Here is a 16,227-nt window from a genome sequence, read left to right on the forward strand (position 1 = left end):
TCCCTCTTTAGCTTATTCACCATGTTGGCGTCCAGGGAGAGCACCTATAGGGGAGGGTTGTGTTCATGAGGCATGAAACAGAAGAAAACAGAACTGAAATGCTAATTTTCATTTTGCATTACGGAACACTTTGAAATAGTGTGCACTAATGTATATGATCCTGGGGTGTATTCACTAGGCACATAATGGAAGCAAACGGGCCGGGACTACCTGAACTTGTCCAATAACAAACACAAATTTTCATTGCAAAACTTTGACATTGCGGTGCGACCCGTGTTCCCAGTCACTGACCTGGCAGTGGGAGAATGAGAATGAGAATGATGAACTCCAGGGCTGGGTTTCTGAGTGGCAGGTGGGAGCCGGGCAGTAGAGCTCTGCTACCCGACACCGACTGGCCCCGACATTATACATCAAGTTAGGGCTGGCTAGGACCTGTTTTTTCATAAATAACTAGGCTACGGGCAGGGCTCAGGTATCACAAAGTGTATTACCAACATTTTGAAGCTGAGCCATTTGCTCGTAGTCTTGTTAACACCAGCCTCAGTGAGTCAGTAGTCATGTGGGTCACACGTCAGCCATGCTAATTTGCTCGTGCTCTGCTGTGTAGTACAGTCATATCTGACTAAGATCATAACATGGTGTCAGAAGTGCTTCAACCTCATTAAAAGAAAGAGACAGCGAGCTGCCTGGGTGCAGGGAGTCAGTGACTGACAGAGAATAGCAGCTAATGGATTTACTAACAGAGGAAGTTATTTTTGATTTCGGGCAGAGCCGGGCTTTAAATTTGGCAGAAGCAATCAGGCCTGGGTAGGGTAGGGCCTGAATGTCACGGGCATGGGTTGGGCTTTAAATTCATGCCCGTGCAGGGCTCTACCGGGCAGGACGGGGAACATCTCTGAGGGCTAGGCATCTCTGAACATCTCTGAGGGCTGGCCTGTCACCAGTAGCGTAAAGTACTTAAGTAAAAATACTTTAAAGTACTTCTTAAGTAGTTTTTTGGGGTATCTGTAATTTACTTTACTATTATATTTTTGACAACATTTCATTTGACTTTACTGCATTCCTAAAGAAAATAATGTACTTTTTACTCCATACATTTTCCCTGACACCAAAAAGTACTCGTTATATTTTAAATGCTTAGCAGGACAGAAAATGGTCTAATTCACACACCAAGAGAACAACAATGGTCATCCCCACTGCCTCTGATTTGACGGACTCACTAAACACAAATGCTTCATTTGTAAAGGATGTCCGAGTGTTGGTGTGCCCCTGGCTATCCGTAAATGGAAGGGGAAAAAAACATGAAAATTGTGCTGTCTGGTTTGCGTAATATAAGGAATTTGAAATTATTAATGCTTTTACTTTTGATACTTAAGTATATTTCAAAGGAAATCCTTTTAGTATTTTACTCAAGTAGAATTTTACTGGGTGACTTTCTCTTTTACTTGAGTGATTTTAAATTAAAGGTATCTTTAATTTTACTCAAGTATGACAATTAGGTTATTTTTCCACCACTACCAGTCACCTTCTTCTGGATCTTCTGGGTGATGCTGAAGAAGTGCTGGGTCAGGATGTTGGACACATACTCCTGGGAGAAGAAGAGTGTCATGGAATTATTGTAATCAAAAGGAGAGACATTTCTTCAAAACAAGTCAACTTTATAATTTAATTACTGCAGTAATGAAGTTTGTCAATGAGGGGATTCACAGATTTTAAGTAACAGACATCTCAACATCAACTGTTCGGAGGAGACTGCGTGAATCAGGTTTTCATGGTCGAATTGCTGCAAAGAAACGACTACTAAAGGACACCAGGAAGAAGAGACTTGCTTGGGCCAAGAAACATGAGCAATGGACATTTGACCAGTGGAAATCTATGTCCTTTGGTCTGATGAGACCAAAGTTGAGATTTCTGGTTCCAACCGCAGTGTCTTTGTGAGGTGCAAAGCTGTCATCAAGGCAAAGGGTGGCTACTTTGAAGAATCTAAAATTGTAAATATATTTAGATATGTTTAACACTATTTTGGTTACTACATGATTCCATATGTGTTATTTCATAGTTTTAATGTCTTCACTATTATTCTACAATGTAGAAAATAGTAAAAATAAAGAAAAACTGTTGAATGAGTAGGTGTCCAAACTTTTGACTGGTACTGTACCTTGTGGCTTTGTGGTACCGCTCTCTCATTACTTACCGGGAAGAGCGCTGGAGTCTCCTGCTGCTTGCTCGGAAGCCTGCCCTGCCCCCCCGCCTCTTAATGGGTGTGATTCTTGGGGCGTTACGTCTTTTCTTCTCTCGCATGCCGTGGTCAACGGCAGCGATGTAGGCTGAGAGGAAACAGAACAGACATGATAAAAGGATGGATGGATTTGTGCAGGAAATCAGGGAGCTGTGCCCACGCACCTCCTCCAAATTCATTATGGATCAAACACTGTACACATATGATAACAGACGGTCATAAGGAAGTAGTTCTGACAGGAGGCAGTCTGGGCCAGACACTGCATGATGTTCCATCAGCTCCTCCACCTCATCCATGTCTCCAGCGCCATCCTCCTCCTCATCGTCAGCTTCCTCCTCGTCCTCACTGCTCTCTTCCTCCTCTCCACCCCCATTTCCCTTCTTCTAGGCTGTCCTGTTCTAGAAGTCAATGCAGGTGGTGTGTCATTTTTACCCCAGCCTTTTCAATGGTTATGAGAAGTGGGAAACACATACACACATGGTTTAAAAGCAGGTCCAGTAGAACTAGAATGCACCTCTCCATACAGGACACTGGAGGGCAGCTTTCCCTCCACTCTTCCATAATTTGCCAGATGCATCCAAATAAGGATCTCCCAGCAGTGGGAGAAGGAGATGGGAAATCTTCCATTCCAGGAGTGAATACTGCAAGGAAGATGATTGAGGATTGTTTTGGTCAGATAAAGTTAAAAAAATATATATATTAAAACAAAACCTTGCCTACTAATTTCTGGTCAGTGCTTGTTCCCTTTACCCTATGTGATTTAGCTCTAACCCTTATTTATTCATTCAAGCATCCATGAACTTGACAGGGCTTGCCATCACTCGGCCACCATACATCACTGATTTATAAGCAATATTTGTTATTAGTCAAAAATATTGTTTTCTTATGTTCAGTAATTGGCTTTGATATTTCCATAGCCAGCAAATGGATATGTTATAAAACAGCAACGTTCTAGAGGGATAGTAGTACATGGGGCGGGTAGCAACATAATCGATGGTGTCCTCTATCCTTCTCTTCTTGGTGCACAGCAGAATGCGGTTACAGTTCCCCTACACCATGGTGGAGGTAGGTAGGTCGTCCAACTGAACTGACCACACAGAGACAACAGAGAGAGTCAACAGAAAGAGAGGAGAGAGAGACTGACAGACTGCGTCATATTTGATTTTATTAGGATCTCTTTTGGTCCTCATTTGGACTAATCTTCCAAGAGTCCTTAAACATTAAAATACAATTTATAATACGATCACATTTTCAGATATAACACTGTTACAAACAGACATAATACACTGACATATTGACCAGATAAATACTCTAACAGTCTAAAAAGATAGATTGGTTCCTTCATCTACCATAGTCCTGCACAACCTTCCAATGTACTATATTTAAAAGGTTCTAAAGTACTGTTTGAATGCATATATTGAAAGGTTTCTGGTTTGCTCAGATAAATTACTCAATGTCTTTATTGCTCTGAAGCGAAATGTTATTTTGCCTATTTTCTATTCTGTCTGGATAACACATAGATGGTGGACAATCCATTCCTAGTATTGACTGAATATCTGGTCTCTTACCAACTGAATATTGTTGTGAATGGAGTTTGACTGTTTTAAATGGTGGACACCGTGAAATAAAATAAGCATGTTTTTTTCAATTATCTTTTTGATTGATGACCAACCAAGAGCATTGTGCATGACTACAACATAATAACCATATATCCACCTTAAAACAATCCTTGCTACTTTGTTCTGTGCAATCTGCTGCCTCCTAATTTCACTTGCTGAGACAGCGAGAGCGACAAAGACGGAGGGAGATAAAGACAGAGACACACAAGAGAGAAACAGAGGTAGAGAGAACGACAAAGACAGAGAGCGAGAGAGACAGAAGAGAGTAGGCAGCCTGGTCAACAGAGTAGCAGAGACGGCCTCTGAGTGGTTCCCCAACTCCCACATCACCACCGTCGTCAGTGGACAGGAGAACCCTGTAGGATTGAGTTAGATTAAACAGCTCCTCCAATACATCTGTACTAAACACACACACACACACACGCACACGCACACGCACACACACACACATCGTAATAAAAGTTTACTTGTTCAATGAAACAGAAAAAATGTTGGCTGTTATCCTGTTTATCTCAATCTTAACAACTTAGTAGTTACTGTATTTCTGACTGTTATTCTTTCTTTTTGCAACGTGAAATCACTATTAGTTAGCATGTGGAACATTCAGGGCCTAAACTCATCAACCTTTGGACTGAAGAGTTTAGCACTGGAGTTCAACAAAAATCTTAAAGATGTTGACGTCATCATTCTGCAGGAGACATGGTGTAAGGCTGACATTGTCACTCACTGTCCCACAGGCTACAGAGAGGTCATTGTGCCATCACAGAAACACAGCTCTGTCAATAGAGGCAGAGACTCTGGAGGATTGATCATTTGGTACAAATCCAAACTACAAAATCTAGTTGATCCCCTCAAAATTAGTAAATATCACATTTGGTTAAAACTGAAAAAATTACTTGTACTGACAGAAAAAGATGCCCATATTACTCAGAGAATCCCGATATTAGTCAGAGATCTTCCCCACCCTTGAGGAAGAGATGTGCCATTTCCAGGCCCAGGGAAATGTGCTCATCTGTGGGGACACAATTGCGCGCACAGGAACACTACCTGATCTAACGACCACAAGAGGGGACAGCTTTATTACAGGCCATACTGTTTCTAACTGTCTTAATCTCCCCCATAGAAACAACAGTGACAGCTCCATCAACAAAAACAGAAGGGAAATGTTTCAGCTCTGTCGAAGCCTGGGTCTGTACTTTGTCAATGGTAGGTTACGGGGGACTCTTTGGGGAGATTCACCTATTGCTCACCTCTAGGCCACAGCACAGTAGACTATATGATTACAGACATTGATCCTTTCGCTCTCAGCTCATTCACTGTCAAGCCACTAACACCTCTGTCTGATCACAGCCAAATTACATTGCTCCTCAAAAGACCAGACATGGAAACAACTACACATTCACAGCCCAGTAAGCTGTAGAACATCAGAAATTCATACAGATGGGCCCAAAACAGCACAGAAGAATAGCAGAAAGCTACCTGTAACCAAAATATCCAAACACTCTTAGATAACTTTCTGGATAGCACATTCACTCACAGTAAAGAAGGCATCAATCTAGCAGTAAAAAACATCAACTACATATTCAGGCAAACGGCAAAAGAAGCACAACTGATTTTTTTTTAAAGACCACAGATGACAACTGGTTTGATGCAGATTGTACAATTATAAGGAAAAAGCTTAGAACACTATCCAACCAAAAGCGCAGAGACCCAAATAATGGTGAATTACGCTTTCATTACTGTGAGACTTTAAAGCTCTATAAAAATGTACACTCAGAACCAAACGAGCACAGTACAACAGCAAGCAGCTGACACTAATTGAGGAGTCCATAAACACAAACAACCTCTGGCAAAATTTGTAAAAAAATAATAATAATCTAAACAAGAATTAGCGATACAAAATGGTGACATATGGACAACCCATTTTAAAACAAAAACGCAGAAAGATTGTCACGCCCTGACCTTAGAGAGCCGTTTTATGTCTCTATTTGGTTTGGTCAGGGTGTGATTTGGGGTGGGCATTCTATGTTTTGTTTTTCTATGATTTTGTATTTCTATGTTTTGGCCAGGTATGGTTCTCAATCAGGGACAGCTGTCTATCGTTGTCTCTGATTGGGAACCATACTTAGGTAGCCCTTTTCCCTCCTTTTTTTTGTGGGAAGTTGTCTTTGTTTGTGGGACTTTAGCCTTAAGCTTCACATTCGTGTTTGTATTGTTTATTGTTTTTGTCGGCGTCATCATCATCATCCTAATAAAAAGGAATATGTACACTCACAACGCTATGCTTTGGTCTACTTCTGTTGACGGCCGTGACAAAAATGCCAAATTCATGAGGAGTTGAATAGATTAGAAAAAGCTATAAAAAGACAATCAAAATCCATTAGACTCCTCAATTACTGACAAGGAGCACTGTAAGAAACTTCAGGCCCTCAAATTTAAAAAAAAGCATACGGACCTGATGCCATCCTAAATGAGATGCTCAAACTCACTAGTGCAAAATTTCAATTGGCTATATTAAAACTGTTTAATTTGATCCTGAGTGTAAGTTATTTCCCTGACATCTGGAATCAAGGACTCATAACCCAAATCTTTAAGAACGGAGACAAATTTGACCCTAACAATTACAGAGGCATTTGTGTGAACAGTAACCTGGGGAAGGTTTTCTGTAAATGTAAGAGTTCTAAACTTCCTTAATAAGCACAATGTATTGAGTAAAAGCCAAATTGGATTTATACCAAAACATCGCACGACTGATCATATTTACACCCAACACACCGTGATAGATCAACATGTCCACCAAAATAATACGTTTGCTTTATCAACTTCCAAAAAGCATTTCAAATCAAAGTTTATTTGTCACGTGCGCCGAATACAACAGTTGTAGACCTTACAGTGAAATGCTTACTTACAGGCTCTAATCAATAGTGCAAAAAAAGGTATTAGGTGATCAATAGGTAAGTAAAGAAATAAAAACAACAGTAGAAAGACAGTGAAAAATAACAGTAGCGAGGCTATATACAGTAGCGAGGCTACATACAGACACAGGTTAGTCGGGCTGATTGAGGTAGTATGTACATGTAGATATGGTTAAAGTGACTATGCATATGATGAACAGAGAATATCAGTAGCGTAAAAGAGGCGAGGTGTGAGGTCGACTTACAAAACAAGAATTCCCCAAATGGGACAAACACCCCCATTGAATCCCAGCATGCAGAGTTCTGTAAGATTATCCTACATGTCCAGAGGAAATCTACAAACAATGCATGCAGGGCAGAATTAGGCCAATATCCACTAATAATAACTCAAAAAAGAGCAATTAAGTTTTGGAAACATCGAAAATACAGTGACCCACTCTCATATCATTACCAAGCACTGCAATGCCAAGAGCTGAGCAAAGAAAAGAGTCCCCTCATCCAGCTGGTCCTGGGGCTAAGTTCACAAACCTGTTCTACTAACACACTCAGGACCAAAATATCCAAACAATCAGAATAAAACAAATTACAACACAGTCAAAACAAAACTACATTGCTTATTGGGAAACACAAGCGCAAAGCAAAATGCAGTGCTATCTGGCCCTAAATCGACAGTACACAGTGGCTAACTATTTGACCATGGTTACTGATCAAAACCTTAGAAAAACCTTGACAAAGTACAGGCTCAGTGAGCCTAGCCTTGCCATTGAGAAGGGTAGACACAGGAAAACCTCATTTCACCATCTGGGAGTCCGAAGGCTGAATCTGGGTTCGGCAGATGCCAGGAGAACGCTACCTGCCCCAATGCATAGTGCCAACTGTAAACTTTAGTGGAGCAGGAGTAATGGTCTGGGGCTGTTTTTCATGGTTCAGGCTACACCCCTTAGTTCCAGTGAAGGGAAATCTTAACGCTACAGCATATAATGACATTCTAGATGACTCTGTGTTTCCAACTTTGTGGCAACAGTTTTGGGAAGGCCCTTTCCTGATTCAGCATGACAATGCCCCCTGCACAAAGCGAGGTCCATATAGACTGGCCTGCACACAGTCCTGATCTCAACCCCATCGAACACCTTTGGGATGAATTGAAACGCAGACTGCAAGCCAAGCCTAATCGCCCAACCTCCCTAATGCTCTTGTGGCTGAATGGAAGCAAGTCCCCACAGCAATGTTCCAACATCTAGAGGAAAGTCTTCCCAGAAAAGTGGGGGATATTATAGCAGCAAGGGGGGGACCAACTTCATATTAATGCCCATGATTTTGGAATGAGATGTTTGAGGAGCAGTCGTCCACATACTTTTGGCCATATTATGTATATAACCGCAAGAGAGCTGCAACAAAAAAACAGTGCTACTCACCAGATGATGATCATTAGTAAACCAAGTTTGAAAATTAATCTTGAAAAGGTTGACGCTAACAAATTAGCAACTACATCCACCTTGAAGTTGATAACAGCTGCTGCAGCCGCCTTGCCATTGAGTAAATTTCCATGCACACTAATAATTCGGTATTAAAACGGATTATGGCAGTAGGCAGATTATGCAATAGTAACGTAAACACCTTACTCTGTTTATCTTCATAAGGTCAAAATCAAAGTAAGCATATGCTGATTAAAACACCTGGTTTTCTGAACAATCTTTCAAATTATTAAGACATGTAAACACCTTAAATCGGCATTCCACTGGTGTATTTGTTCTGCGTATGTGCTAGCAACAGCCGAGCGAGCCTCCCTCTTCAGTGCGAGTGAAGTGAGTCTGCAACAACAGAATGTATGTGTAGTAGTAGTTTTCACATACCAACTTTATACAGAACTAGCCAAAAGTTGGGACACACCTACTCATTGTAGAATAACAGTGAAGACATCAAAACTATGAAATAACACATATGGAATCATGTAGTAACCAAAAAAGTTAAACAAATCAAACAATAGTTTATATTTGAGATTCTTCAAAGTAGCCACCCTTTGCACACTCTTGGCAGTCCCTCAACCAGCTTCATGAGGCATGTTCCCACTAATGCTGAGCACTTGTTGGCTGTTTTTCCTTCACTCGGCGGTCCGACTCATCCCAAACCATCTCAATTGGGTTGAGGTCGGGTGATTGTGGAGGCCAGGTCATCTGATGCAGCACTCCATCCCTCTCCTTCTTGGTCAAATAGCCCTTACACAGTCTGGAGGTGTTTTGGGTCACTGTCCTGTTGAAAAACAAATGACTGTGGGACTAAGCGCAAACCAGATGGGATGGTGTATTGCTGCAGAATTCTGTGGTAGCCATGCTGGTTAAGTGTGCCTTGATTTCTAAATAAATCACTGACAGTGTCACCAGCAAAGCACCATCACACCTCCTCCTCCATGCTTCACAGTGGGAACCACACATGCAGAGATCATCCGTTCACCTACTCTGTGTCTCACAAAGACACGCCAGTTGAAACCAAAAATCTCAAATTTGTATTTATCAGACAAATGGACAGTTTTCTAACAGTTTAATGTCTATCGCTCGTGTTTCTTGACCCAAGTAAGTCTCTTTTTCTTATTGGTGTCCTTTAGTAGTGGTTTTTTTTTGGCAGCAAGTCGACCATGAAAGCCTGATTCACGCAGTCACCTCTGAACAATTGATGTATAGATGTCTATTACTTGAACTCTGTGAAGCATTTATTTGGGCTGCAATTTCTGAGGCTGGTAACTAATGAACTTATCCTCTGCAGCAGAGGTAACTCTGGGTCTTCCATTCCTGTGGCGGTCCTCATGAGAGCCAGTTTCATCATAGCGCTTGATGGTTTTTGCAACTGCACTTGAAGAAACTTTCGAAGTCCTTGAAATTTTCTGGATTGAATGACCATGTCTTAAAGTAATGAGGTACTGTCGTTTCTCTATGCTTATTTGAGTTGTTCTTGCCATAATATGGACTTGGTATTTTTACCAAATAGGGCTGTCTTCTATACACCACCCATACCTTGTCACAACACAACTGATTGGCTCAAATGCATGAAGGAAAGAAATTCCACAAATGTGATTGTGAAATTCCACAAGGCACACCTGTTAATTGAAATGCATTCCAGGTGACTACCTCATGAAGCTGGTTGAGAGAATGCCAAGAATGTGCACAGCTGTCATCAAGGCAAAGGGTGGGTACTTTGAAGAATCTCAAATATATATATTTTGATTTGTTTAACACTTTTTTGGTTACTACATGATTATGTGTGTTATTTCATAGTTTTGATGTCTTCACCATTATTCAAAAATGTAGAAAATAGTAAAAATAAAGAAAAACCCTTGAATGAGTAAGTGTCCAAACCTTTGACTGGTACTGTATGTCCGAATGGAGAAAAAAATATGCTTCCCAAAAATACCATGTTCGCTGTGGTAGAATGTTTATTTTTTATTGCAGATTTTCTGCATTTATCAGTGCCATCAGGTAGCCCAATTGTAGATGTGTCCAGGAATATTAGGGGAATCATTCTTATTGCAAAGCATGTCAACGTTTTCATCAAACTATTATATTAATCTGACTATCCACAATAAATCGCATTATTGTGTGTGTAATGGATGTGAAATGGCTAGCTAGTTAGCGGTGGTGCGCGCTAACTAGCCTTTCAATCGGTGACTTCACTTGCTCTGAGACCTTGAAGTAGTGGTTCCCCTTGCTCTGCAAGGGCCGCGGCTTTTGTGGAGCGATGGGTAACGATGCTTCGTGGGTCCCTGGCTCGCGCCCGGGTCGGGGCGAGGGGACGGACTAAAGTAAAACTGTTACATGTAACCGTACTCATTGTTACACTACTACAACACAAGCTAGCTAACGTTACTTGCGTTAGAGTGGGAAAACGACTGCTTGCAACACATTGGATGCAGTCCAAACACTTAAAAAGACACACCCTCGTCCACTTACCCTCACCTTATGCCCTTGGGGGAAAACCGTCGCCATGTTGGAGGGTGTTCAAAATGATTAGCCAAGCAAGGGAAGTTTGCAACAGAAGCCCCTCATCCCTCGTTTTTAGTCGGCTTTGCGAGTATACAATTATCACTCAGGGGCCTGAAACTCCCCATAATTCAATTCGCGACGATTGTACATCCGTAAGAAAAATCTGCGAAAATTTTAAAATAACATCAATGGAGAAGTGTTAAAGATTGATGATATTTACTAGAAGAGAGAGACCAAGTTGAGACGCTAGACCAGGTGGATAAGGTATGATATTTAAGGCAGTTTAATAAGTTGCAAAGATATCTGACAACACGTGCACGGGCTCGTCCATTTAGCTCAGAGGGAGCTAGCAGGAGGAGCCCCGACTCATATTGTGCAATACATTTTATACAGTGAAATGACGTAGGTAGATTCTAGTAGTTCTGCTCTCCTGACTGGTCGCTGTGAGTGGAGGGCGGTCCCCTTCAGGCTAATATCAATGTTCCATTGGTTCTCAGTAGTGTTCTTTGTCCTTGGAACTCCCGCCTGAAACAGGGGTTTGTGTGTGTGTGTGTGTGTGTGTGTATGCATGCGCATGCTCGTTGAGTGCCATGCCGGTCTGGGTTGTCTCTTGTATTGACAAGATGTTGAAGCAGACACCAGCAACTGGCGCCTGAGGTCAGAGCGCCCCCCTGAGGTCAGAGCTCATAAATGGTTTGTGTCAGCCATCTCTCTCTGTGTGTGTGTGGGAGTAAGGTTAGTATCTGGCACAGGCAGAACTGGTTCATCTGTGGGGTGCAGCAAAGTGTTACAACCACGTCTGCTTTAATAATGAAGGCATTATAACAATATTATAGCTAACAAATCCCCCTCTTCACGTCTTAAAAGACGTGACCACAGTAAAATTTGTCAGCAAACATTTTTTTTTTTTAATTTTTATTCCCCCTCTTCACGTCTCACCAGAGACGTGACAATAGTAAATCCTCTAGCCATCACTAGTCATCAAATTGATACCCAGGCTCAGCTTCCTCAATAGCAAGGAGTGGGTACATCTGACCCCTATCGGTCTGCTTTGGGTCTATAGCAGATAGGGTATCAGAGTGCGAGCACATGGAATGCAACAGCAACCACAAAGCACAAGTATCGCGGCAAAAACAGAAATTGAGACAAGGATAGAGGAAACAAGCATTTTATAATTGCCAAAAGCATCCATCCAAGAATCCCACATAGTAGTGTCCACTCCGGAGTGCTGTTTCATCTTCCCATTAAGCGTGCGAAGACCCTCTAGGGCGGCGGTAAGACTTCCATCATTCGCTGTATTTTTGGGAATGAAAGTACAACATTGCTCCCCAAACATGGCACAAACACCTCCGCGCTCAGCCAACAACATATCTACTGCGATTCTATTCTGAAATGCCATCAGGGATGTAGCGGCCAATTGGCCATGGACCGCCTCGAAGCCTTGTTGAGTCCAAAATCCCACATTATTAACCAAAAAACGAGAAAATGAATGTTAAACCCTCAGGTCCATCCCTCTATACAACCTGTACCAGGTGGGCTCGTCGCCACCCGGGAACTTCAAACCTTCACAACAGGGAGGACAAACATCACTTTTTATTCATTCGACAACATCAATTGCAGCAAACCAAGGGTCCTCCTCTGTCAGGCCCTCTCTCCTGCGAAAGCTTGATTCCGTATCAGCCTCTCCAACTGGAGCATCAAGCAACGGCATCATACCAGAGGTCCTTGCCACATCTGTAACAGACTTCTTCAAACAAGGTATGATACAGGCAACACAGCACATGAGCATAAGAAAAACAACAACTAGGGACACCGAAATCCAGTATTCATCATTGTAGTGTACTTACCAAACCAACCACCCAGCCAGGGGAACAGTCCACTCTCCTCCACACCTGCAAGACCCTCCATCTCCACCGATAACCTCACCAACCCACTCAGAGTTTTTTTTTTAAATGCTCCCATCCGGACTAGTATTGTTAGGGACAAACTTGCAATACTGTTCTCCAATCATTTTACATACACCTCCCTGGTTGGCCAGTATCATGTCTAGTGCTAGCCTATTCTGTCTAGCAGTTCGAGAGGTGGCATCCAATTGTTCAGCCATCCCCCTAAGTGCAGTGTGGGTGTAGTTGACAAATCATTGTTGATTATAGTAGATATAATTGATCCAGGCATTTTGTTTAGTATCAACAATAGCTGGACCAAGAATGGTGGGCATCAGATGCCACAGACCATCATTTCTGTTTAATGCCTGGAATTCGTGGGGGGACCCCTATTAGGACCCCCAAGAGGTTGGTGTGGATGTTATCTGTACCCTCGGACCAAGTAGCTTTCCAATGTACACATCCAACCTTCCCCATTACTTAGGGCAAATGGGTGAGCAGCCAGAATAGGTCTGGCATGTCCACATACGACACAGTCCTTTCTATTTATTGTTTTGTAGGCCAACCACATATTCTCCCTTTCCTCATATTCAGTTTAAGTCCCCAATTGGTCACTATCTGAGATGTCTTTTACATTTATTACCTGTACCAGATTGGAGAGCTTAGGTGGTGGTGTGGGAGTTGGTCTTGAAGTGGTGGAGGAGGCCGGCTGAACCCTGGTCCGTTGGAACTGGTGGTTGTTCTGGCAGTACTGTGATGGTAACATCCCCATCGTATCCTAATCAGACAGCTCAGGACCACAAGCAGTCCTGAAAAACCCCATCCTCTCCCAGAGAACACATCATCAGCCAGAGATCAAGCAACACTTTCACTTCTATGAAAGTTCACAGTGATGACAGGTCGGGGTCAGGGAATTCTTCATTAAGGAGTTGACCCCTGAGCTTTATTAGCAACAGTTCTTCTCCTTAACTCTGTGATCATTCGGCAGTGCCAGTGTGTCTCACCCTCCAAGTGCGATATGCCCCCAGGTCAAGTGAATCACCTTCTCCTTTAATTCATCTGTAACGCATAAAATCCTGGACATACAGGTTCGGTTAACCACCAGTTTCTCATTTGTTTTATCTGATTGTATATTTAACTTCTATACCTATTTGTTAGCTATAATTATTATTATTATTTATTTTTTAATTATTATTATTATTTATTTTTTAATTATTATTATTATTATTTTTAATAATTCGTTTATTATCCAATAGGCCCCATCCTATCCTAGACCACAATGTACCCATCCCCCTCTTGATACCTGGCTCTAGCCAGGTAACAACCTTACCTATTCTAAATAATGACTTAGGTAAGAATAGTAAAATATTCTTATGTTCTACATTATCATTGTAGGAGCGCCCCTTTCATGTCTCCTTTCAGTAACTGTTATCTACCCATTCTGTTATCCATGTCCTGGCGCCCCTTCCGAAACTCCCCTCTCTGCTCTCAAACCTTCAAGGTCTCAGCAGTGTAGGGAGGGCCTGTCTGTCTGCCCTTTCCCTTATCTGTCTGTAACAACTGTTTTGTTTCCAAATTTTAACTAAATGTCTCACTGTTTGGCTTCATCTAAACTCATGGATTTTTAGAAAAACATGTCTATGGTGGCAATTTCTAGAGTCCTTACATATTAATTTACCTCAAAACCAGTATACCAAATGACCACAAATGCATTATCTACATGGCCCTCCCCCGAAGCTGATCAGACTTCAAGAGACAGCCATGATGCAGGTCAAAGGTTACAACACCCCCTTACATTCGTGTTCCATACCATGTCTAGACCTATTAAAGAACCCCTTATCTTTAAAAATTAAAAATTTCCTTGTCTAATTAAAACTCAGAAAATAAAACTCTGAATATTCCATATATGAGTGTGCCCCTTTAAGATACCTTGTCTCTGGGAACATGTAAATCCCCTTAACCCAAACGTTTACTACAAACAAAACATAATTACATAGTTATACCTGTCACAAGAATTTAAAACATGGCCAAGAGGATTAAGTCCTCACCACATTAAAGCTCAGGCTTGGACTTAGGTACCGAGCGGCGACCAGTTAAAAAATAGTTATTAACCTTACCCGGATTTGCCAATTCAGCACGAGCTCCCGAATGATCAAGCTCAGTTTAATTCCGATGCTACCTAGAAGGGTGTCCGAGGCGTGTACGAGGTTGCCAACAACTTACATCTTCAACTTACACTAACTTCTAGTCCCGGACACTGATACAACTTGAACAGACACTTCAACCGTGCAGGATCCTTCTAGTTCTAGCAACTAGGCCCGCTTCTACGGTGGTCAATCATTTCTCATTTCTCATTACTCATTTCATCTCTTTTCATTCTTAGACTATATGACAAATATCTTTGCATCAATGCCTTAGTATGCAACTTATATAATAAATTTAACGGAAATTCATACTCACACTCAGTCACTGATCTTAAATTTGGTTATCTCTATAATACAATATGCAGATTTTTGATTTAACCGGCTCTGCTTACCTTTTGTTTAGTCGACTTTTAGATCAGATTCCTGAGGTGAGATGAATCCCCGGCAGCTCCTTTTCAGGTCACCCGTCTCTCTGGATTTGTCTCCAACTTCTCTCTCTCTTCTCATCATCCTCCTATGGACCGAATTCAGGTTCTTAGAAAACCATCCTCTGCTACCATGTTAAAGATTGATGATATTTACTAGAAGAGAGAGACCAAGTTGAGACGCTAGACCAGGTGGATAAGGTATGATATTTAAGGCAGTTTAATAAGTTGCAAAGATATCTGACAACACGTGCACGGGCTCGTCCATTTAGCTCAGAGGGAGCTAGCAGGAGGAGCCCCGACTCATATTGTGCAATACATTTTATACAGTGAAATGACGTAGGTAGATTCTAGTAGTTCTGCTCTCCTGAATGGTCGCTGTGAGTGGAGGGCGGTCCCCTTCAGGCTAATAACAATGTTCCATTGGTTCTCAGTAGTGTTCTTTGTCCTTGGAACTCCCGCCTGAAACAGGGGTTTGTGTGTGTGTGTGTGTGTGTGTGTGTGTGTGTGTGTGTGTGTGTGTATGCATGCGCATGCTCGTTGAGTGCCATGCCGGTCTGGGTTGTCTCTTGTATTGACAAGATGTTGAAGCAGACACCAGCAACTGGCGCCTGAGGTCAGAGCGCCCCCCTGAGGTCAGAGCTCATAAATGGTTTGTGTCAGCCATCTCTCTCTGTGTGTGTGTGGGAGTAAGGTTAGTATCTGGCACAGGCAGAACTGGTTCATCTGTGGGGTGCAGCAAAGTGTTACAACCACGTCTGCTTTAATAATGAAGGCATTATAACAATATTATAGCTAACAGAAGTCAACATACAAGTTTAAGTAAAAACAAATGCAAATACGTTAGAAATGTTACTACTACGTACAAAGTAAATATGTTTTTTTTTTGTTATCTTTTGGAAATTGAAGAAATAAAACATTTCCCTTCTTTAGAAGTTCCAGCTAGGCAGGCTAACGTCAGTTAGCTAATTAATTTGCTAGCTATCATACAGTAGGCATATATTAATAATGATGTATTTAATATAAGT

At 41.8% G+C, this 16,227-nt stretch overlaps 1 long non-coding RNA gene across 1 annotated transcript; it reads right to left on the minus strand.

The window, feature by feature from the left end:
- Nucleotides 1-50: 50 nt before the first annotated feature.
- Nucleotides 51-16,035, minus strand: LOC129853181 (uncharacterized). The gene is made up of 3 exons (XR_008759092.1): nucleotides 2,195-16,035; nucleotides 1,526-1,588; nucleotides 51-1,273 (listed from the first exon to the last, which is right to left on the minus strand). It is a non-coding gene; the product is annotated as an uncharacterized LOC129853181 (long non-coding RNA).
- Nucleotides 16,036-16,227: the final 192 nt, after the last annotated feature.

This window comes from Salvelinus fontinalis, chromosome 4, assembly GCF_029448725.1.
Source record: "Salvelinus fontinalis isolate EN_2023a chromosome 4, ASM2944872v1, whole genome shotgun sequence".
NCBI lineage: Eukaryota > Metazoa > Chordata > Actinopteri > Salmoniformes > Salmonidae > Salvelinus > Salvelinus fontinalis.